The 25,707-nt window shown below is 38.8% G+C and overlaps 1 protein-coding gene across 1 annotated transcript in view; it reads left to right on the plus strand.

The window, feature by feature from the left end:
• LOC134655522 (regulation of nuclear pre-mRNA domain-containing protein 2) overlaps positions 1–25,348 on the plus strand; it is a 107,400-nt gene extending 82,052 nt beyond the window's left edge. The window contains exon 17 of the mRNA XM_063510993.1: positions 25,339–25,348. The gene's annotated coding sequence lies outside the window, so the exon portion shown is untranslated. The remainder of the gene's footprint in view (positions 1–25,338) is intronic.
• Positions 25,349–25,707: the final 359 nt, after the last annotated feature.

Genomic DNA, 25,707 nt, shown 5'->3' on the forward strand with positions numbered 1-25,707 from the left:
TCACCTAAATCAATTTTCACCTAAGTTAAGTAGGTACATAAAAATAATCATGAGAAACTGCTACCGACAGATACCCGAATTTTATTTATATAATAATATAAGCATACACGTCTGACGTTTGTTATTTGTGACAACTTCAAATATAAGTGGCCAATGCCAACGATATAATGAGTACATTTGCATAGAGGTTTTACTTTATCAAATGATCTGCGGTCGCCGCTGTCGGTAACCTAATAAGGCGGACAGATGTCGTATTTATACTGCTTCGGTCATCTTATAAGCGTTCGCAGCTGTCGATCGCCGAATGCGACCGACTAACGTGTTCTTTACAATTTTGCGGTCGCCGCATGCAGCATGCGGCGAACGACGAAGTGTAATTGCCGCTTTACGTACGCTATTCATAAACATAAAATTCATTTACGCTCAATTTACAATCTGTGGTGTTTTTTTAGTTTGTACTTTAAAGTTTGACTTCGGTACCTATACCATGAGGTGCCAGAGTATTTTTCACTTACTTTATGTGAATAGAGTCACCTAAAAACTAAATATCAAAAGTATGAGTAAATAGTAAATTACTACGAGTCATGGTAGAAGCTAGTGTAAATTTCATTCGATAGCGTTCATTCACGCGTTTGCCTAAGTTGCGTCTGCGAGACTTAACGCAAACGTGTACGTCACGGGTACCTACAAATTTATTACTCATACTCATATTTTATTAATAATATAAATTACAGGTCAGGCTTACATGACTAATCTACATTGTAGGTAGATTATTATTACATATGTCTAAGTCATATAATCTGTCAGTTTTGTGACGAAGTTCAGCTGTATGGTGTTTGACATTGGTCTTCAGTTTTGTGACTACAATGACGACATAGTCATATCCAGGTCCTAATAAATACCTATAGAACGAGCCGGGTACCCTGATATATCCTTCTTGGTATTTAATTGTACATTTAGCTAGGGATATACGTAGAGATCTGTCCGTCAGATCTGTGTGTCCAATCTTTATGTAAGTACTATAAATATTCTCTAGATTCCGAGTTAGTTTTGCCGCTGGCACTGAGGCCCCGCCTGGGCCCAAGCAATTGTTTTTATTCCGTTACTTGGCCCATGTTATTGTTTCTAATTCTTGCATTAGGCCGCTGGGGAAATAATGTTTGTGTTCGGCGTTAATGTTGGCAGTACCCCAACCGACGGGGTGGATTTGGACTAACAGACCCTCTGTCTGGAAAATGGGCAATCTATCTGTGAACAATATAAGGGTTAATGTTTTTTTTCTAAGGCTATCATTATACAGCTTCTAAGAATTAGAAGGTTTGACCATGCCTGTAGGGTTCAGCAAAAAAGCAGAGTAAGTAGCTATTTTACATTTATGTCTGGTACTAGTCGTCGTTGCTAGAAATTGCAAAACAAAGAAATTACTTTACATATAAAACTTACTCGAACAGGTAAAAAAATCTGAGAAACTAATACATCTGAATGAAAAAATATCATAAATAAAGTTTTTTACTAAGCAGAAAAGTATTTTCTTTAATTCAAAAAGAAAATAATAAAATAAAATTTGATTGTCTATATTGATTATTTTCGTCCACTAATGGCACCGTGGTCTCCGTGTTTCGCCTAAGAATTAGGTGCAATGGTTTGAGATTCAGGCGAATCTCCCTCGAAACAATATCATTATTATAACGGCGGTCCTTACAAACGATGCCCTGTCTAAATTTCAATCACGATTGTCGTGACCTGTTTGTAAATTTGTGTAAACCTGACGGACATAATCCCTACGAATATTATAAATGCAAAGTAACTCTGTCTGTCTGTCTATCGGTCTATCTACCTGTATGCCTGTCTGTCTATCTATCTCAATCAATCAGTCCTGGGTCTGGGTAAATTCCTTAGCTGGAGCCCGATTCAGATTTACCAACAAGTCAAGGTTTTGATCTTATTTTGATACGACCTAGGATATTTGATGCGTGAGACGCACGCTAATCATCAAAAGTATCAAGACGATAGAAAAGATCCTACCAATAGTAGTAAAAAAATATTTTTGAATTAGAATCGACGATCATATGAACAATCAAAGGGTCCTAAAGTCCGGAACAAGTTTTCAACCAGCCTTCAATCCTGCATCTATCAGACTGACGCGTATTGATAGCGCAGCGCAAGCGTCACCACTCTTATAACGAGTTTGTACCACAGCAGGGACGAATACCGATCAAAGTGCTGTCCAAAACAAGAGATACTAGCGATTTTTAGTAACATTGGCGCAACGGAACAGTAAATAAATAAATATTATAGGACATTTTTACACAAATTGACTAAACCCAAGTAAGTAAGCTCAAGAAGGCTTGTGTTGTGGGTACTCAGACAACGATAGATATAATATACAAATATGTACTTAAATACATAGAAAACAACCATGACTCATGAACAAATATCTGTGCTCATCACACAAATAAATGCCCTTACTGGGATTCGAACCCAGGACCGCGGCTTCAGAGGCAGGGTCACTACCCACTAGGCCAGATCGGTTGTCGGTCAGTAAGGCGGTGTTTTTGGGAGTTTGTGGTCTCCTTGGCACATTCAGTGTAGAATAGGTTAAGTTTCACTTTGGTAGAGTCAATTACTGTGAAAACTAGGGTTGCATCATCCACATTATGCAACCCTGGTTCGTTAGTGGTGATCGTCCATATGACCAAAGGATATTAGGAAAGGAAAGTAGGGTAGATATGAGAGTTCTGGCTCAGTTTAGGTATTTATCTCCCTCCTGCCCCGGAGAAACGTACAGTTGAAGACTGCCCACCATCCAGCAAAGATCGAAATGTTGTCGCGTAGAGAATAGTCCGAAAAATTGACGCTTGTCATTAACACTGATGACTACAGTAGAATGTTCCGCTACATGTTCTAATTTGGACCACGAGTGAGAGTAGTTAGAGGAACAATGCGAAACAATAAAAGTCGCGAGCGCCTATCATTAACCCCACATAACTAATGATAATTACTGTTAAAGTGTTTATTAACCTTCGAGGCAAGGGGGAGCATGTCCGACGTTGTGCATATACACGTCTCTATACACGGAATATCCCCAAAGGGTACCTAAATGACATAGGTTGGACAGGTAAGTTAAGTAGGTAAATAATTTAGTTTTTTGTTAAACTAAAGTTACATTGCGAATCGGGGCATCAATGCAGTCGGCAGTAATGTCACGCTGCAGTATTGCTGTAGTAGTGCCACATTTATGTGTTAAAAATTAAATTAACCTTTTAACCGCCATAGAATACGTCATCGAGTGTGTTCGTGTCGCCGGGGGGTACGAAGTTACACAAAGTTTTTTTTTAATAAGACTGCGGCGAAATGAGCCCGGTTTTGTACGTCTTATATATCAGTCTACGGCGGTTAAAAGGTTAAAGGGCAGGACGGAAGGTTTTAGCAACATGAACAGAGACAAAATCGCGAGTAGACGAGATTAGCAATAAAAAATACAATTGCTTTATCACAAATTGTGAACATGCCCCATTCCCGCCATTGCCAGAAGCGTGGAAAAATGCCTCAAAGGATAAAGGATATTCTGCAAAAATTCTTCTCGCTTTCCAAATTAAATCATGTCAAACAAAGCCACCCTACATAATAATAAAACGGTCTTTATGAAAAACTCTACAAGGACTCGGCTTGGATGGAAATGGCTTTAAAGAGACAAAATCGTCTTTTATAAAAAAAATGTGACGTCACCAAATTACATATTTAAGATAGGAACAAAGATGATTATTTTTTTAGTAGTGTTTGGGAACAACTTTTCGCTGAATCCCTTTATTTGGATTTTGTTTAATGGAAATGTTAAATGTCTACATCTACCTATTAAAATGTAAAATTACCTACCTCTAATATTATTTGGTTTGATCTGGGCAGTTACCGGATTGAAAGAAAGAAAGAAAGATAGAAAATACATTTATTTACGTCAAACCAAACCAATAATAATTACAATAATTACATAAAATACATAGAAGAGATAGACGTTAAAAAGGACCCACTCAGCGTAATGCTACGCAATACGCTGGATTGCAAAATCTTTTACAAACTTCATTCGAAATTAATCATAATGGCTATCTTGTCAAGATTAAATAACTCATTCTACTCGTACTGGTCTCGATCTCGAATTATAAGAGATCTCGAATTGTAAGATCAATCATTGCGTGCTAATTATAAAATTTTCCTCTTATATTGATGTGGTATTTAGGCTAGGAATCGATATAGAAACACGGAGCTCACGTTAACGGTTTAATCTATAATTACAGACTGCCTGAGGGTAGGTGGTACAAATCCCAACTACCGACAACATATACCATAATCCCTCCACCAATAGTTACAAAAATAACAAGTTACAGAAACACAAAATAACTAAGTCTTATAAATAGCGTTCCTATTTCTAGTGGATCGCACACCCCGTCCACCAGCAGGCTCGGGTGGAGCGGGTACCGGCCCGCTCGTGGCGCTTCCCGCGGGCAAGGCGTCGGGCTCCTCGCCCCCTTCTGCCCGGGACAACTGGCCCTCAGGGGGGCCATCAATGACCTCATTGTCAAACTGAGCACTTTCTTCCATTACTGCAAGGGTCTGTGGTGATGCAGGTTGGCCCTCATCTGGGAGTGAACAGAATGAATCGTTTTCATCGAGTCCTTCGAGCTCAGAGTCACCATCATTTTCGTCTCCGTACAGGCTCAAGTCGTCCACGTCAATTGAAAGCGGAGCCCCTTTGTATGCCAACAGCTGATCGATGTGTTTTTTTAGTGTTATGCTTAAGTCCGGCACAAATACCTCGTATATTCTTGACCCCACTTCCTTAATAATAATCCCTTTTCTCCACTCATGTTTATTTCCATTTGAAAATATGTGTTTCACTAATACGGTATCATTTATATTAAAATTATATTTACGTATTCCACCATAATGTTTACTGTGTAAGATCTGTTTCGCGCACACATTAGTCAGCGGATTAGGCGCTGCGGATGAGGAGGACACCGCGGCGTCGGCGCCGGCGCCGGCGCTGGCTGCGGGCGGCGACTTGCGCAGCAGGTCGAGCCGGCAGCGCAGCATGCGACCCAGCATCAGTTGGGCGGGCGCGTAACCGGTCGTGCAATGCACTGAGTTTCTGTAGGGTAAAGGCACCAGTAGTCAGCCTTATAACGACTTTTTTAAGTTTGAACGTTCGGCATTTCTACAGGATTAGTCGGATAATTAAACAAATGACATGGTTAGATCAATTGTTTATCATAGTTTTAAAACAAAATATTTAAAAAATAACAATCCTCTTTATAATATCTCTAATTAAGTTTAAACAAAAAGTGGCACTTTTCTCCAGTAGTCAGCCTCCAAAATCCAGTAAGCAGCCTCTGTGTACCCAGTACTCAGCCTATATAAACTATTCATAATAATTAGATCAAAATCACTAATATTTATATCAAAATCAACGATATTATAATATATTTTTTTATAATTTTTGTTATATTTTTTTATAATTTTTGTTATCGTTATTGTAGTTAGTTGTAGTTTTTAATTTTAGTTTATATTTTTTTTTGCATATATGCATTACTTACCTACTTGTTTACTTATTTAATAAAAAAAATCTTATAGGTACCTACAATTCTTATGACACGAAATTTGTTGGCCATAGGTACTTAATTAACTAACACTATTCTTGCAAACTAAGAATTACAATATTTATTTTCTAATAATTAATTCGTCAAAAATTAACGAGGTAAATCAAGTAATATATAATTATGTTCCTAGTAGGTATTCGGTAAAAAATAATTAATCGAGTCTATGCAGATCTAATTATCATTAATAAACAAAGTCATAGTTATACCGACCAGGAAAAAGCAAAATGATAGTTATGTATAGTTAAAGTCAAAAATATGTATACACTTTTGAACCTTATTTGAATGAGATAGGGTTTAAAAATGTGGACATCATTTTGGCGGCGACGTACCAAGCAAGGTCAATGGCTGAGTACTGGATCCGCGAAACCCAGTGCTCAGCCGCATTAAAACGTTATTTCAAATGCGGCTGACTACTGGGTTTTACTTTAAATTGACTAGGGCATGCTTAACTAAATTTGAAAATGTAAATTTAACGGTCCTAACGGTCGCATTGGCTCGAAAATAATAAAATAAACGAATAACCCTAAGGTCAGCCGTGGGGGGCTGGGCACTGAATTCTTTGGAAAAAAGTGTTATCCAGTGGCCAGCCCCCTCAATTTATAAGTGAAATATTGATATTTTCATTCAAATATAATGCAATTTAATAGATAAACTAATAAATAAACCAATCATTAACGAAAACAATAAGTTTTAACATTAAAACATAGTTTTTCTTGCCTGTTAAGAGAACACCACGTGCAGTAAAAAATATGGCGGTCATGATACTATTGCACTCGTCGACAAACAGCACCTCTATGAACGAGTATATTTCTTCCCCCCGTTCCCTCACCGCACCTGTCGTGTGACGTATTAACCAATAAGGAATCAAAGCTTCTATTTGAGTACTCGCGATTCGTTTAAACGAATATACCAGATATTTATGACCAATAAACGACTCAAAAGGCTGACTACTGGTACCTGGCTGGCCACTGGTGCCGTTACCCTAGTCGAATAAAAATTTGTTAAGTTTCCGCGTTATTACTTGCTGGCTATTATTCTGCTGCATTATTATTTTAATGGCCCGTTTTGCAGTTTTTACTGTATTTTCTGCCTGTCCATTTGATGCTGGATGGTAAGGCGCGATAGTAACATGTTGCATGCCGTTTATCTTACAATATTCCTCAAATTGACTCGAACAAAAATTACTCGCGTTGTCGGTAACTATGGTTCGCACTAAACCGTACCTACTAAAAATTTCGCATAATTTATCTATAATGGCGCTAGTATTTGTAACCGTTAACAAAAAGCATTCCACCCATTTTGAGTGAGCATCAACCGCAACTAAAAACTGTTTCGCTTGCCACGAAAACAAATCCAAATGCACGCGCTCCCAAGGACGGGCCGGGTAGGGCCACGGTGCTAGCGGCGCGCGGGGAGGATCACTGCGTAATGTAAGACAAATACTACATGTACCTATTTTGTCCTCAATATCCCTATCTATATGTGGCCACCACATTCGCGCTCGGGCTTCCGCTTTCGTTTTTACGATTCCGAAATGAGAGCTATGCAATTCTGTCAGTAATTGCTCTCTGTATACCGAGGGAATTACGACCTTATGGCCTCTTAAAATACAACCATTTTCCAATGATAGCTCTAAACGACAAGCGAAATATGGTTTTAAATCAACATAAGGCATCTTAGCCGGCCAACCGTTAATTACGTAATCTTTTACCTTGTTCAGAACTGCATCGTTCGCGGTTTCCTTTTGAATGTCAACAACACTAAGCGGCATTAAAATAGAGTCCGATATAAAATTGATGTACATTGCTTTATCATGTTCGTTTTGGGGTTCTAGGTTATCCTGGGCACAACTGACTGAACGGGACAAAAAATCGGCTACATTTTGTTCTCCTTTAACATATTCTATATTAAAGTTATAGGCAGATAAGAACAACGTGTACCGCTGCAAACGGTTTGCCGCTAGTTCAGGCACGCCCTTTTTGCTACCAAAAATTGACAAAAGCGGTTTGTGATCCGTGCGCAAAGTAAATGGAACCGATCGACCATATAAATAATGGTGAAATTTCTTGATTGAAAAAACGAGAGCTGCGGCCTCTTTCTGAACCTGAGCGTAATTACGTTCTGCCTTAGAAAGCGAACGCGAAGCGTACGCCACTACACGCTCGGTGCCGTCGCGCTGACGCTGCGCTAGCACGCCGGCCAGGCCGCGCGGTCCCGCGTCTGCGGTCACCACGGTCGGCAGGTCGGGGTCGTAGTGCGCCAGCACCCGATCTGACGCTAATTCGCACTTGATTTTGTTAAAAGCGTCCTGTTGCTCTTTGTCCCAATTCCACTTTTCGCCTTTTTTTAGTAGTAAGTGTAAGGGGTCAAGTATACTGGACGTATTTGGAACAAAACATCTATAAAACCCAATCATGCCCAAAAAAGACTTGAGCTCGCTTACGTTCTTAGGACACTCACAATTAAGAATGGCTTCCACTTTTTTCTCCGATTTATGCAAACCATTTTTATCGATACGGAACCCTAAATATTCCACGGAATCTTTAAATAGTTCGCACTTGTCCTGTTTCAGGCGCAACCCTGCTTCCTGTAATCTACTCAGAACTTGTTCTAGACGTTGTAAATGCGTTTCTCGGTCAGGACCAGTGATTAAAATATCATCAAGAAAAATACACGTTCCCTCTATTCCCGATAATAGTTGTTCCATCGTGCGTTGAAATATAAACGGAGCATTTGACAAACCAAAAACTAACCTATTGTAACAAAATAATCCTTTATGTGTGTTTATACACGTTAGATGTTTCGACTCGTCCAGAACCAACTGAGAGTATGCGCGCGATAAGTCCAGTTTAGAGAATTCCACTCCTCCGTGTAACCGCGAAAACAAATCCTCTATTCTCGGCAATGGATAATTATCTAAGTACAAAACTTTATTAAGTGTGACCGAAAAATCGCCACAAATACGTATGTTGCCATCGGGTCGCAACACGGGAACGATAGGAGTGGCTATGTCGGAATGATCTATTTTTTCCAGTATACCTAACTCGACTAATCGCTGCAACTCTGCCTCCACCTTTGGTTTAAGAGCTAACGGCACCGGACGCGGTTTAAAAAATTTCAATGTACTGTCCGGCTTAATTTTTAAGGTTATTTTATATTTGTTAAATTCCCCTAATTCATCAGAAAATAATTTGGCATATTTGTTTTTAAAATGATCTCCCAAATCTATATTTTGTAAATTATTACAGTAAGCTCGACTTAGTTGCAAATCAAACGCACATATGAAATTCCGTCCTAACAACACGGGTTTCTTGGATTTGTTTACCGTGACAAACATTTTAATCTGTTTAGTGCGACCTTCGTAAGTCACCGGCAGCGTAACGCATCCTTTCGGAATAAGCTTACTTTCATTATAGCAATTAAAAACCTCTAGGGACGGCTGTAACTCGTACTTAGCGAAAACATTCATGTACAATGAGTACGGAAGAATTGAAATGGCACTACCGGTATCTATCTCACATAGAATGTTTTCGCCCGCTAAACACACAGTTTCGAGCATAGGTTTCTCATTAGTGCATTTTATATTAAAAAGATCGAAACTACCTGTGATGGTGTCATCGTCATCCGCAGTCAGGAAATGGTTGCTCCTGTATTTCGCCTTAACCGTACACATGCGCTTCAAATGACCTTTGACCTTACATTTAGTGCACGTGAAATTTATAAAACGACACTGATCTTTCGAATGACTTTTATAACCACACACTTCACAACGAGAGTCCAGCATCACCGCAGGTCGCGTCGCTCCGCTGCCGGTCCCGCCGGTCCGCACGGCGTACACGGGCGCCGGCGCCGGCGTGGCGGGCGCGGGCGCGGGCCCGGCGGCGCGCAGCGCCTGGCGCGCACAGCGGACGCTTTGCGCCAGTTCCAGCGCCTTGTTGAACGTCAAAGTCTCCAAGTTCTGAGCGAATAACTTCTCCTTCTCCTTAACATCCTCCAATCCGAGGACGAACCGATCCCGAAGCATCGTATCGAGTTCCGTTTTAAACCCACAATGTTCAGCTAAATTACGCACTCGCGTTGCCCATTCGGCTAAATCTTCCCCGGTGCGCTGTTCCGCCTTATAAAACTTATAACGCTCCGCAAAAGAACTTTTCTTTGATTCGAAATGAGTGTCAAAATGCTTTATAAGCGTCTTATACTCGACTTTATCGAGCTCCGTCGGGAACAACAAACTCCTTGCAACACGGTATGTGTCTTCCGCCAACGCCGTCAACAGGATTGCCTTTCGTTTGGTTCCAGCTTTATCCGATTCCTCGGTTATATCGTTTGCCGTGCAAAACTGGCCCAAACGACTTTTAAATATCGCCCATTCCTGTGTTCGATGGTCGAAAGTGAGACTGCCACCAAACATGTTTCCGTGACTCGCCATATTTGCTTCTTATCGCTGGATTTCTTTTACCTATGACCACTAAACACTAAACACACGCGTGAATTACTAAATCGTCGCCAAATTGTGGTATTTAGGCTAGGAATCGATATAGAAACACGGAGCTCACGTTAACGGTTTAATCTATAATTACAGACTGCCTGAGGGTAGGTGGTACAAATCCCAACTACCGACAACATATACCATAATTGAGGTAGAGCAATATCTTATACCTTTAAACGAGCAATTCTTGTATATTTATTTATATGTATATTATATTTCGGGGATCTCGGGAACGGCTCTAACGATTTCGATGAAATTTTCTATTTGGGGATTTTCGGGGGCGGGGCGAAAAATCGTTCTAGCTAGGTCTTATCTCTGTGAAAACGCGCAGTTTTGAGTTTTTATTGTTTTCCGAGAAAAGTTCGGTCGCCCAGATATTAAAATCATAATGTTCGGCAAATGTTAAAAAGCGGCCAAGTGCGAGTCGGACTCGCCCATGAAGGGTTCCGTATTTAGGCGATTTATGACGTATAAAAAAAACTACTTACTAGATCTCGTTCAAACCAATTTTCGGTGGAAGTTTACATGGTAATGTACATCATATATTTTTTTTAGTTTTATCATTCTCTTATTTTAGAAGTTACAAGGGGGGGGGGACACACATTTTACCACTTTGGAAGTGTCTCTCGCGCAAACTATTCAGTTTAGAAAAAAATGATATTAGAAACCTCAATATCATTTTTGAAGACCTATCCATAGATATCCCACACGTATAGGTTTGATGAAAAAAAAATTTTTGAGTTTCAGTTCGAAGTATGGGGAACCCAAAAATTTATTGTTTTTTTTCTATTTTTGTGTGAAAATCTTAATGCGGTTCACAGATTACATCTACTTACCAAGTTTCAACAGTATAGTTCTTATAGTTTCGGAGAAAAGTGGCTGTGACATACGGAAGGACAGACAGACGGACAGACGGACAGACGGACAGACAGACAGACATGACGAATCTATAAGGGTTCCGTTTTTTGCCATTTGGCTACGGAACCCTAAAAATGAGACCACTTCCATAGCTTCCGAATCTCGGGTCGGGCTTGAGGGCTCATTTGTAAACAGTGCGCGCGGATTATTCCGCTGTCCGTCCGTCTAATGCTGCGGCGAGCGACAGGTGAATGGAGGTGGCAATGTAAGATCAACATTCAACAGTTAAAATTAATAATTTATTACTCTTACAGGCACTTCCAGCATTCACTAACCCGGGGTTAACCGGTTAAACCTGGAGTTACCATGGTTACCAGTACAATTTGACACTGGGTTAACGGTTTAACCGGTTAACCCAGGGTCAGTGGGATGGTGCAAGTGACGCTTAAGTGGCTTACTGATTACCAGTCCGCCGGACGATATCAGTCTGTCAATTGTTTGGAACTGTCACCTTTTGCGTTTAACTGACATGCTGATATCGTCCGGTGAACTGGTAATCTGTGGGCCCCTTTACGCACTAGGTACGCAACGGTAGTGTACGCACGCAGTCGGTCAGTAAGTTAACTGATAAATACCTAGTACCATGAGCCCTTCTTCCACCGTAGGAAAAAAATGGTAAATAGAAAGGTAAGAAATGAAGAAACTGAACCTTAGTTCGTACATAGCTATGTATCTTATACCTTTACACGAGCAATTCTTGTATATTCATTTATTTATATATACAGGGTGCCCGGTAATAAGTGGATAACCTTCTAACCACTGACAGGGCACCTTAGGCTGGTCCAGAAAATGCACTTATAGGTCTAGTAAAACTTTCGTGGTTTTCGAGATAATCGCACTTTTCTAAATTTGAAGTATGGTGCTAGCTATTAAAAAAGACAGAAAAGTTCGATTATCTCGAAAACCACGAAACTTTTACTAGACCTATAAGTGCATTTTCTGGACCAGCCTAAGGTGCCCTGTCGGTGGTTAGAAGGTTATCCATTAATTACCGGGCACCCTGCATATATTTTAAGGATCTCGGAAACGGCTCTAACTATTTCGATAGAAATTGCTATATTTTTCGTATAGCTAGGTCTTATCTCTGGGAAAACGCACATTTTTGAGTTTTTATATGGGTAGGTATAGGTATTTTATAATTGTTATTCGTTGTGGGGTCTTAGTTCCTGAATTTAAAATAGATATCGCAATTTCCCGGTTGACCGACCCAGCCATACAAAGCTTTGGCTTTATCCACCCGAAATTTTTACCATGGACGAAAAGTTTTACAATAGGGCGCTGGCTACTAGTTGCAATCTATTTGAGACCAAACTGTCCGGCTTGTTTACGGAGTTTTAATTCCCAAATCTTTTATGTACATATTACCTATTTGTATTTAAAAATATTGGAGAATATCTGCTTAGTAAATCAATATGTCATGTAAGGTACTTCATGTTATGTAAGATGACGTAATTTATTTATAAATTATAATTTTGAAATACCTACGTAGGTCATTGAAATTAATACCTTTTGTGGCATCATGTCACGTGATAGAACGCAAATCGATAATTACATAATATTCAACAAAAGGTCGTGTAATTTAATTATATGCTGTGGAGGTTACATATCTTTATCTTTACTGACCGTACACAGGTGTCATTAAAGCTAACTTTAACATATCAATTCGAGTCTTCGTAACTCTGCCCCCAAATAAACCCTAAAAATCTCGTTACACCCGGATTTCGAGCGACAATGGATTAAGAATTCATAAAATGTGCGCCGTGTGGATGGCGGCCATTAGATATTATATAAAAGATTCAGGAATAATTCAAACACGTAGGCAAACAGGAGTGGAAGCTGAAATTTGCGGGTTCCACGTGGCCATCGCGAGTGTTATGACACGACCAACAACCCAACATAATGTGGAAAAGGTGTGAATGTAAGAATTTTAAGGGGGAAATTCAAGGGGCTGGATTATGGCAACAATTTTTAGGCTAGCAGCATTAGGTTCCTCGAATCCTAGGAACATTACAATACGAATGAGAAGTCAAATTACGGTCTAACAATACATGCGCTGGTTTATCTAACCTATGAGTTGGTATTGTAACTATTTAAAGCTTGATATTTCATTTAGGTGTCTCTTAATTTTTCTTGACAATGTCTTAAGTTAACGTAATAACCACTTGAATATGCGTCCTTTGGTTATGCAGAGCAGACCCCTAATTTAAAGAGATGCTCAAAAGAGAGATTTTTACAGTAGAATGGTGGAATTTCCTGATTGGCCGTCTGTGAAATCCTCTAGGCTAGGTTTTTATTCCTACAACATTGAAGTAGGTAAAATTTATACACGGCTTGCTCGTTTTCCTTGAAAATTTGGTTTGTAAGAGTGAGACGAACCTCACCTAAAAACCTAAATCTACATAAATTGATTCTGTCACTTAATGCTTTAATGGCTTAGGATAGCATGTAGAAACATCTACCTCAGAACGTTCGATCTTAACAGGCACCTTATATTGAGAATTCACCAGTAACAATGTTCTAACCCATACTAAACTATACTGCAAGCCGTACTACAATTTTTTTTAAACGGTGGCCACCAAAAAAATACCGAAAAAACATGGGAACTTTGCCTATTTTTGAAAATTCTCTTTGATACATTGCTATTTGTGGGTCACCATTGTTATCTGTGAGTCACCATTGCTATCTGTGAGTCAACATTGCTATTTTTAGTCACCGTTGCTATCTGTGAGTCACTCCGGTGTATCTAAAAATACCGAAACAACGTGGGAACTTTGCAATTTTTGAAAATTATCTTTGACACATTGCTATCTGTGAGTCAGCATTGCTATTTGCTAGGTTGAAGCATAAATCCCCGGTCTATCCGACCGCTAATTCGCCTCGAAAGAGATATATTCCGGCCTTGTTCTCTAATCGAATGACCGAGATTGATAGGGCCCGGAGGATACGTGTAATTATTTATGCTCTGATGTCTGCCGAACTAGATATCTGATAAGTATCATCAGAATAGAGTACCTAGACAACTTTAGGTTTAGGTTTATAGAACTTTATTTTTCTCAAAGAAATTATACATTTCACTACAGAGGAACTTAATTACAGCAGAACTAAATATAAATAATCAGTAAGTATAGCGAGTGCATGCGTACTTACTAACAAGGCTCTTAACTAAAACTTAAAAATAAATAAATACTATAAGTACTATAACTTATGTTTGGTTAATACCAACTTAACTAAATATAATTTGATTACTTTACAGTTGCGTACAAGAATATAATTATATTCTAAACCACACAACTTTCATACCTACTCAAGGTTAATTAAACAATGAACTAAAATAGAACCTCTATAACAGTCTGATAAGAGCTCTAACATGACCCTACAGGGCTGAGGGCTACCGTTTTTGTGCTCACCGTTGGTGCCACTGTACATGTAGGTCAACAGATCTCACAATTCTTCTATTCTTATTTTTGTAAAAGCAATACGTTCTAATATACATAAAGGTATTTTAACGTCTAAATTTGCCGATTTTTTAACCTGTTTAATTTATATATTTTAGTAGGAAATTTTTTTAAACCACTAATATTTATTGAGCTATATCTATTGTTTATCATGATTAATCACGATGGACAAAGATTTACCACAATTATGAATAAGGAGTGAAATTTCGCGATAATAAAGCTTGAAACCACCAAAACTTCTATGCATTTGACATTTTGAAGGACCTTCGTCTACACCAGCGCCCCTAGCGGCGAAATTAAACGCGGTAACCCTCATTGAGCCGCGATCGACTCTACTTTACCGTACAGCAGGCAGCTTGACAACGTCAAATATTGTAATGCCGCGCGAGAGGGTTGACATATAATATGTATCTAAGTATTTTAGCCAATCAATGTTTCAATATGTCCAGGCTAAGTCAAAATTCACAGAAGTTTGAGTCATAAGATCATGGTACTAAGATTCAAAATAAATATAAACCAAATATTAAATGGAATGGGAACAATATTTGAATGTCTGAGCAAAGATGATTTCAATCACAGCTTTACAAGTAAATATGTAAATAAAGTATAGGTGTTTGCTGAGGGACTCCAAAAATAACATACTTAATCAAAATACATTCAAATCAAGAAAGTTGCGATTTGCGATAGGTATTGCTAAAATTTCTCATCTGTAGCCCATCTAAAGTGTCATTCTATGGAACTTGCTAACTATGTAAACAAAAGTCACTAGTAAATTCATTCATCATCTTCCTCGCGTTGTCCCGGCATTTTGCCACGGCTCATGGGAGCCTGGGGTCCGCTTGGCAACTAATCCCAGTAATTGACGTGGGCACTACTTTTTACGAAAGCGACTGCCATCTGACCTTCCAACCCAGAGGGTAAACTAGGCCCGTATTGGGCTTAGTCCGGTTTCCTCACGATGTTTTCCTTCACCGAAAAGTGACTGGTAAATATCAAATGATATTTCGTACATAAGTTCCGAAAAACTCATTGGTACGAGCCGGGGTTCGAAGTGTTCGAACCCGCGACCTCCGGATTGCAAGTCGCACGCTCTTCCCGCTAGGCCACCAGCGCTTCTCACTAGTAAATTCATTATTCAGAGACAATTTCTATGTGGCGGTTTGTTTACATAGTTTTCATAGAGTGACACTTAATTAATGTAGATATATTGTATAAAGCGGATCAGCTAATAGCTATGGTATGTAAAAACCGGCCAAGTGCGAGTCGGATTCGCGCAAGGAGGGTTCCGCACCATTAACAAAAAATAGAGCAAAAAAATCGTGTTTGTTGTATGGGAGCCCCCCTTAAATATTTATTTTAGTATTTGTTGTTATAGCGGCAACAGAGATACATCATTTGTGAAAATTTCAACTGTCTAGCTATCGCGGTTCATGAGATACAGCCTGGTGACAGACGGACGGACGGACGGACGGACAGCGAAGTCTTAGTAATATGGTCCCGTTTTTTACCCTTTGGGTACGGAACCCTAAAAAATAAAGGTACTTAGAATGCATGTTCTTACCTCTGAATGCAGAAGAGTCCAGAGGAGCTCGTAAGTTGATTTGTAGGAGGAATAATCTTCCCTCGTAATAAGAGTACAAAGGTAGTAGAGTAGGTACTTTAACGAACTAAATATACTTATACGTTGGTTTTTAGGGTTCCGCACCTCAAAAGGAAAAAATGGAACCCTTATATTATCACTCGTGCGTCTGTCTGTCTGTCTGTCCGACCATTCCCCCCCTTAACCTCCACTGGGTCTAATATTTTGCGAGTCTAACCAATATTGGGAGAACGAGAAACTAACCAATATTGCGAGTCGAAATAAAACCTTGCAAAATAGTTACAACACGTAGGCAATATACTGGCTGCGCAAAATAAATAATTGAACAAACTTAAGTAAGTTAAGAATGAGAAAAAGCGTAAAAATAAGTCTTATTTTCGTCCTAAGGTTGCAACGGTCAGAGGCAGAGCTGAGGGATGGATGAGGGAATCGAGTTAAATAATGCGCGAAGTAACGTCATTGCCACACGCATTTACAATAAATAGACTACGCAAGCATTTGCGAACCTAGACAATCGAAATTCGTGTTTACTGTTTAAAAACCCGTCTAACGCCCACCATACAACAAATTGATGCAAAGCAATTAGACTCATATTGATCTGTTGTAACACACGTCTGATACTGAGCCGGTTTTCGCTAGGACCTAAACTGAGTTAGTGTCACACGTGTGATAATACTTCAGGGGTTCATCATCACTGTCACTCCAATGATCCAAGAGTTATCGAGGTAGCCTCACTTTGTAATGCAAATTCATTTTTGTAGTCGTCATATTGAAACAAAATAACTTACGCTAAATTGTATTTATAACAATTTAACGACGCGACATGATCGACTCTTGCAACTCTTAAGTTGCAAGAGTCAATAGGCTATGATAACTGCTTACCATCATAGGTGTGATTTGCAAAGTGGTACCTCTAATATACTCGTTAACTATATCTATAAACAAAAAAACATTTTTCATTATCAAATAATTTCTTAGAGAAAACGCTGCAGGAAAATGAAAATGGAAAATCTATTTGTAAACATGTCTGTGGCTACTACGTTTACAACCCTAGTGAATGGAACATTAAATTTAATTCAGTAAATCCAACGTTACGAGCCCCACGTAATTCCTCAGAAGCGCTATGAATTGTTCCTCTTTCAACCCCGTCCTTTGTCCTTACAACTTTTATTACTAGCGACTAGTGTTGCGCCAAGGGAAAAGCGAGAAAAGAAATATTGAAACGACGAGACGTGCGGAGAAAAGATTGGCACTGCCATTTGCCCTTTGTCTCGTGTTGGCGGGGGCACGGCCGTGCCCTCAGATTGGATGAAGACGTCAAAATAATTTTGAATTATTAAAATAAAACATGAATGTATATTTGTGTCAGTATATTATTGTTATAGTAGTCTCGACTAGTGTCTATTCTCATATCCACTCTCTGCAATCCTGCACCAAACTATAAGTACCTAAGGGGGTCTACCGCGAAAACCGAAATTCGTAAATTGCGGGGATCTTTCTTTTTACTCTCATTAGACGTAGGTAGTTAGAGTGACAGAGAAAAATGCCCGCAATTGACGAACTTCAATTTTCGCGGTTATAGCCCTGTTGAAATTTTGTGACCAGCAGTTTAAGCAGTTTTAAGTTATGCTCGCCAGGTCTGCAGCTCACAGTGCTACTAGTCTAATATATTGTTAGAGAATACGTCTATTACACTTTTTACTAATGTATTATAAATTGAGCTCCCTTTTTGCGCGTCCCTTTATGCCAAAAATATTATAGTATTTTTTTCGAGAATATTCTCGGGAACATCACATCACTAGCAGCGGCCACCACGGCTCTATAGAGAACCGACTTTATTTCATTTGAGTCCGCTTTTAGTTTTATTAAGTTGCGACCTAACTAACCTTACTTTGGAACTCTGAGCTGAGTGCTTTCTTAGCTCTTGTAAGATGTAAAAACTTGGATTTTAAAATTTTAAAACTACTTTATTCAGTACAAGGTCATCGAGGGAATAGAAAGGTCATGTTTAGTTAAATAGTGCTCGGAAACTACGTCTCTTATCGTAGTAATGTGAGATTACTATTCATGAGATTTAAAAAGGTGAAGTTAGTGTGAACTCTCAAATAGGTATTAGTGTTTGTCGTCTTTGCTGAAATATCAATTGACATTGGTATAAGAGCTGTGTTGAAGTGACATTTGGATTCAGACTGCATTACTGCCGACTTCATTACTCCGTAAATGTCAGAATTATACGACGTATTACATAAGTATTTCAGTGAAACCTCCTTACCTCTTAACAAGTTTCACAATACAAAGTTATTTTTACGATTTTTCTATATAGATTGAAGGTGAAAATGTACCTTACTACCTAGGTACTCACAAAACAAGTCATCTGAAGTTAAAGAGAGAGGTAAAAGTCCATAAAGCTTTGGATAGAAGCTGAAAGCTCAAAGGTATTCTCTGATTTATAACACCTAAAAACATTCACGTTTTAAACGCATAAAGAAACGAAACGTCCAAAAGCGAAACGTGGGCGTCCAAGGTAAAAAATAAAAACTTATGATTGGTCCGGGAACAGCTTAGTACAGTCATCTGCAATAATACGTTACTCTTCGAAGGCTGCCAAAATATGTGACACGCTCTTATGGCTCTACATATAAGATCGTGTCAGATATTTTTGCGGCCTTCGTTGTGTAACATATTATTGCAGGTGTCTGTACTATGTTTTCCTGGGCCAATTGTAAGTTATTTATTTTACTGGACTGTACATAAGTAATGTAATACCGTCAGCCGTAAACGTGCATGGCGACTTTATTAATGAATTCATTCATAATTTCTCCAGAGAGGAAAATGGTGAATAATACGTTTATATCGTTTATATAGAGAAGTGGTCGTCCACTTTCGTCTTAAGTGCTAAATCAAACGGCTAAGTAACTATGTTGACATTACAGATAAACGCTAGGTTTAGGTCACAGGCTAGCGTTACGATAACAAAGCCTAGACGTCGAGTATTTGCGGCTCGCCACAAAGCGCTTTGCTGACATTTGACCCTTGATCTAGGTATCAAGTAAAATCAGCAAGTGCTTTAGTTGAAACTAGTTTAAAACTATGTTTGAGTGTGTGTGTCTGTGTGTGTTTTTCAGTGGCTCAAATAACAGTGTGTAAAAATACGATTTAAGTGAATAAAATGGACAGATCGACGGACGATTTTGTTAAGTGGTTGAATGGAACAAAAGCTAAAAGGAATAGTCTAATCTAGTAAAACAAAACCTTTCCAATTCACTCGACTGCGCGACGCAAAGGTATAAGACGAGCTGATCTGATGGGAAGCGGTCACCATCGCCCATAAACATAAGCAACATCGGAGGAGCCACTTAAGCCGACCCTTGAGAACCCTGAAATGGGTATTGATATGATAATTATGAGGTTCCGCGTTTTGAGGAACCTCATAATTATCATGTTGAAACCAAGGGTTTTGCTTTTGATACCGATCATATTTTTATCGATTTTGGCCATACTTTATTAAGACAGTAAGGAATCGTCGAAATAGGTATTAATAAAGTTACATTAATAGACGCACGTGATTTGCAAATAAAGAAAACCCACCGAATTAATCATGGGAAAACATCTAAGAAACGAGCACCCATGTCGGTTCGGCGAATTTCCAGTTCGTTTCAAAGTGAATTCCATAAAGGAATTATTTATAAAACAGGCCCCGTAATAACCTGCCACGAAACCGATTCAGTCAGCGATATGTCAGGCCGTGTTACTTCTTACCTTACAACACAGACCACTTATCAAGTAGACGGGCCATGTAAGAGTACGGTCACGATTCGTTGGCGCTCCCATTTTACTAGCGCCAAAATAATCTGAAATTTGAAGGATTTTTATCTGGGTTCTCGCTTGATTATGCGTTCTATTTCGATCTTAACCGGTCAGACTTTGACACTTTTCCACTCCTGTGCCTTGTTGATTAATGTTTTTGCACGAGATATATTTAAACTATGACGCAGCAAATGCTCGTATTTCGCGTGTTTTAAAGGTGCAATCATGCCGCTTGGTTGTCATACTTGTCATACTATTGAGTTTGCTTTCTTGTCTGGCTACATCTAGTCCTATATGTGACCTGTGATGTAAGTACAAACGTTCACTTTCATTGACATTATTTTAAAAATCTAGTTTTGCATCGAGTTCACAAACATCTTTCCAAACAAGCAACGTTCCAAAAATATATTTACACGACCTTGTTGTCTGTGTCATAGAGACGTGTATTTTACAAGCTTTTATTTAGCTTTACCTGTCCCGTTGTGTGTCTGTCGGTCTGTAATCAAATCTTGCAAGTTAAATTTGATCCACTTCCCGGTTTCCTATTGAGCTGAAATTTTGCATAGGTACACATGTCAGTCGTGTGACAATGCAATATTATGGTACCATGGAGCTGATCTGATGATGGAGTCAGGGGGTGGCCATAGGAACTCTGTGATGAAACAACGCAACCCAATTGTGTTAGGGGTTTTTAGAATTGTCTCAATGAGTATTAGTTATCTGTCGTAAGAAAAGTACAGTCGGCGATAAAAGCTTGTACCAAAAATGAAATTTTTGCCAAAAACTTTTTGATCGTTGACTTGTAAACATGTTGGTAAACTTGACCGTACAATTTACAATACCTACATTAACTTACTTATTTAAATTGAAAATATCAACAAAATATACCTACTTCTAGTTGTAAACATAATAGGCAGTTATGTTTTTGCATACTTATAAGTTATCGTGGGTCAAGATTATATTAATTTTACGATTTATAATAAGCTGTTGTAGTGCAAAATATTTACGTCTCAGTAATTTACAATTAAACATACAATCACACGTAAGCAGTAACCAGATTCATCGTCAAACCTCCATAATGTGGAGTCTAAAAAGATTGTCTATACATTACACCCACGCAACAAAATAAGCTATCCATAATGCATGATGTGAGACGAGTCCTGGTTTACAAGCAGTAAAATATACATGTATATTTATGATACGATATTAAGAAGTGTTGTGAAATTGCATGTTTTATGCTACTGCATTCGTTGGCTATTTTCCGAAGACTATTTTCCTAAGTAACCCGCCATATACGCATGTCATTAAGGCATTATAAATTTAGCGTTGCAATTGTATTATAAAACCGAATGTTACAAAGTTTACTTTCGAAATTCAGTCCATAAATACAAACCGTACAAAAAAGATTTGAACTAAGTAATAAGATTAATGAAACTTAAGGAAATGGTGTGCCGTCAACCACCTAACTATAGTGTGTCAGCAACCACCTGACACACTATAGCTTACTCTCTCTCTTGGGAGCTTTGGGACTGATAGTCCCAAAGCTCCCAAGAGATCCAACTGTGGTCGAACTAAAGGTCCGATTCGGATTTTGTAATAGACATCTGTTAGATATCTTTTAGACATCGCCATGATACGATAACGATATGTTTAAGATATAACCTAAGAAATTTGACATTTCCGCGATTCTGGAGATACTCTTGAACGATTACCACAAGATATTACTTAGAGATCTAATTCACATCTAATAGATATCTAACACAATCTATCGTAAAAGTGGCATTGGGTGCCCGAATTGCGCTGCAAAAAAGAACTAGTTGAAATCTAAACTGTAACGTGTCTAGAATGGATCTAGTACGTGTCGTCTCTTGTGAATAGCTTGAAGTTCGAATACGGCAGTAACTCAACAATCTTCGTTTAGAGGGTCTAGCCAAGACGCCAATCGTATGCGCCGTAGCGAACGAAACGGTAATCTCTCTTTATCACTTTTCCATATTAGTGTGACAGAGATACATTAGCGGTTTTACGGTAAGTCGATTTATTCAAGTCGAAAACCCAACCCACCACACTGATCAAATAACTGATCTTATCAAAGAAAACAGACTCTCTGAAGTGACAAGTAACGCCTTGCAACATTTTGTAAACAATGTTATCACCGTAACTGAGACCGTTTGCCTCCTTAACGGATCCCCGCTGCCCCATCGGTCACCGAAATTTATGGCCCCACCATACCCTCGCGCGGTGATTATGCGAAATACCCAACAATCGCAAATGGAAAAGGAACGAATAGCAATCTATTTGCCCTTATTGCTTGTCCGGATGCCATTTACTTAACGCTCTGCACTTTCGATGCGTGGAAAACGTTTTTTTAATCTCCATTAAGGGAACTATGTGTGCTTAGGCGTAAGCGATTGTTTCTTTGATTGAAAGGGGAAAGTGGGGAAAAAGACGACGGGTGACATTTCATACTTAACGACCGTTTTTTGGTGACGAATTACGCGTTGCTTTAAGCAAGTACCATCGCTCACACTGTAAACGGACAGTTCGTAAACCTTATTAGCTCATTACAAAGGGTATAAGGTCCACTGATGGACAGTTAAGAGTGTTGTTGGTTGTACGTGATAGTTTGTAAGTAATAACTAAAATTATTTTGTTTATTTTACAAGGAAGCAGAGTAATAACAATAAGAGAGTAACAATAGTTTAACTCCTAAAAAGCAAAAAAAAACGAAATTGAACCACGAGCAGAGAGTTTCGAAAAGTGGAATTTTGAACGTTGCGAACATTGCAAGGCAACTCGTAATAATCCTAATTGTAAAACATTACGAAGCAATTTGTCGGTTAGGTATTAACAACAAAATAGTCTAGGTAGTTGTAAATTGTCACTGAAGGACATTTCATCTCTTGCATGTGAATTTATTTGATTATTTGGAGCCGCAACAGAAATACTATTGTCGGTGATGAACCCGGGCAAAATGGACAACGGAACATATTCCCCTTTCAGTTTAAGTATTAAACATTGATCTAATTTTGCTCTTAGTAACAAAAACTATGAAATTGTATAATTAAATTATAGCATACGATTACAAAATTCAAAAGCACAGCGCACTCGTTTATTAAGCCGTATTAGCATATAATACGTAAAATATGTTCAAAGTTACTGTTGCGTTCTGACTACATTATTATATTGTCAATCCATCTTATTCGTTGAGGTTATGAATTTTGTTGTTATGCTGTGCTACTCATATTGAAAGCATCAAATTAGAATAATTAGGGCTAACTATGTCACAGAATTACATACAAGTCTATGAATTTAATTCTGTGCATCCGCTAAAAGTTTTATTTTAACCATGATTATGTGCCATTCATTTCCAACTATGGCCTCATCTTTTGGGGTAATTCTACAGGAGTGTCTATAGCGGTTCGTCCTGTCCTGTACCTGTTTCAACTGTCACCCATGGCCGCCATTAAAATAATGTTTATGAAGAGCTGTATGATGGAGGTATACAGCATGTATGCTCCCAAAGCGTAGTCTTCCTCACTCAATTCGACAGATTTACCTCCTAAAACCATCTGTAGCTCAATTATAAACATCTGAAACAAATTAATAAAACATTGCGTCCATCTTAAATAAAAAAGACAACTGGGTCTACATTAATTAAGCTTTACAATGCAAACTTAGCTACATAGACTTAGGGAGATCTATACTGCTTATAGATGTTAACACAAACAATGGTAACTACAGTTTTGTTTGTGTTAATGTTAAAAATGTTGAATACAGGCCCAGCCTAGTTTGGTATCTGATGGATATATTATATTTTCATTATGTTCTTTTTGTGTAATAATGTGTATCGTCTGTGTGTTTACGAATAAAAAACTATTCTTGTATATTCTTTATATCTGCACATGTATACAACCTTTATGATAATAAATTATTTGTAATATCTGGGAGACCGAGCTTTGCTCGGAAAACATATAAAATCTCAAAAAGTAGCGTTTTTACAGAGATAAGACCTAGCTAGATCGATTTATCGCTGACAAACTGCAAGAGTGCCGCCTTCGTTGGTATGGCCACGTCTCGCGCAGACCGGCAAGTTACGTGGGTAACAAATGCCTGGCCATGCCGCCTCCTCCCGGTACGGGAAGAAAAGGCCGGCCCAGGAAGCGATGGCTTGATGTCGTTAAGGAGGACATGCGTGCCAACGGACTCACCACCAGGGACGCCGAAGATCGGGCAAAGTGGACATGAAGGAGTCGGAAGGCGGACCCCGGGTCCTCGCGCCCCGCGCGGGGGCACAGCTGGGATTGACGCCAGGATGATGATGATGATGATGATGAGATCGATTTATCGCCCCCGAAAACCCCCATATACCAAATTTCATCGAAATCGTTAGAGCCGTTTCCGAGATCCCCGAAATATATATACTTACATATAAATAAATAAATAAATAAATATGCAAGAATTGCTCGTTTAAAGGTATTAAATTATTTGTATTTGTATTTTGTATTTGTACTTGCATTCCGTTCCGTCACATGTAATCAATATATTTAACTATGTAGTTGTGTAAAAAATGGAGATTAAAATTTTCTACTTTAATCCTTAAAGTAGTTTTATGGACGCTTGGGGCGTTTAAAAATGAAAACAAAAAAAAACACCATTACCTACTAAAAATATAATTACATAATTATGTTGTTATTCTTACCACGACATTGACTAAAGTCAACACAAATATAAGTGCCAACATGACAGGTTTCGAATACACATTGAAGACCAGCATCATGATCGTGACGATTAAGATGAGGAGGGACAATGCAACGGAGATTACTATTACATATAGTATGCACTTCGTGAAGTCGAACTGAAAAAAAAATCAATTAGAGATAAATAGGGTTGGCAACTGTCAAAGGTTTGCATAGATGGTGCCATCATAGCTTCCCCCTTTTTCTATGAGATTTCGCTTAAAAGGCTGGCATCCAGGGCATAAAAAAAGAAAAATTTGGCAATTCTAGGGATTGACTGGGCAAGCTATGAAGGCGCCATCTGCCAACCTGGCAATCTGGCTACTCGACCGGCCAACCCCATTATGGTGGATTCTTACCCCTATTATTAAGTAACTTACCCCTATTTCGAATACTTTGCACAATGTGCAAAAAATCGTAAAAAGACATCTCCGTGCGACCTATGGTCGTGTGCGTCAAAATGAGAATGTACATTTTTATTTAGATGTGTGTGTGCCTCTTCGTGTTTCGACACAGAACTTTTTTGCATGTTGGTAGAATATGAAAGTTGTAAATATTAACTTAACTGCTTACATTAGTACACGCCAGTGCCACGCAGACCGCCACTACCCCGAGCGTTGCAACCAGCGCCTGGATTATAGATAAGGACATTAATATTGATAAGTATAGGTATCGGCAGGAGAGTTGAGGTTTTATAGATGTAGTGCATAATTATTTTCCATCGTATTTTCACGGAAACGTACGGAGGCGTCTTGCTATTTCAGTCAGTCTCTGTACAAAAAGTACTGAGGTTGACTGAAGTAGCATGACAAATACCAACGATTCCGAGAAAATATGATGGAAAACAATTGGTACCCACTACATTACATCTGTCACTAATTGGGGCTTGTGAAGTTTTATGAATAAAGGGTTAGTGTTTAAAAATACTTACTATGACTATGATATGCGTGCGGTACCGGGCGGTGTAGCAGGCGCAGAATAAAGAATACAATATTACCTGCAAGATAAAAATCGGCCTAGGTATTGGCGCGGACGAAACGCACGATCG

Source organism: Cydia amplana, chromosome 2 (genome assembly GCF_948474715.1).
Source record: "Cydia amplana chromosome 2, ilCydAmpl1.1, whole genome shotgun sequence".
NCBI lineage: Eukaryota > Metazoa > Arthropoda > Insecta > Lepidoptera > Tortricidae > Cydia > Cydia amplana.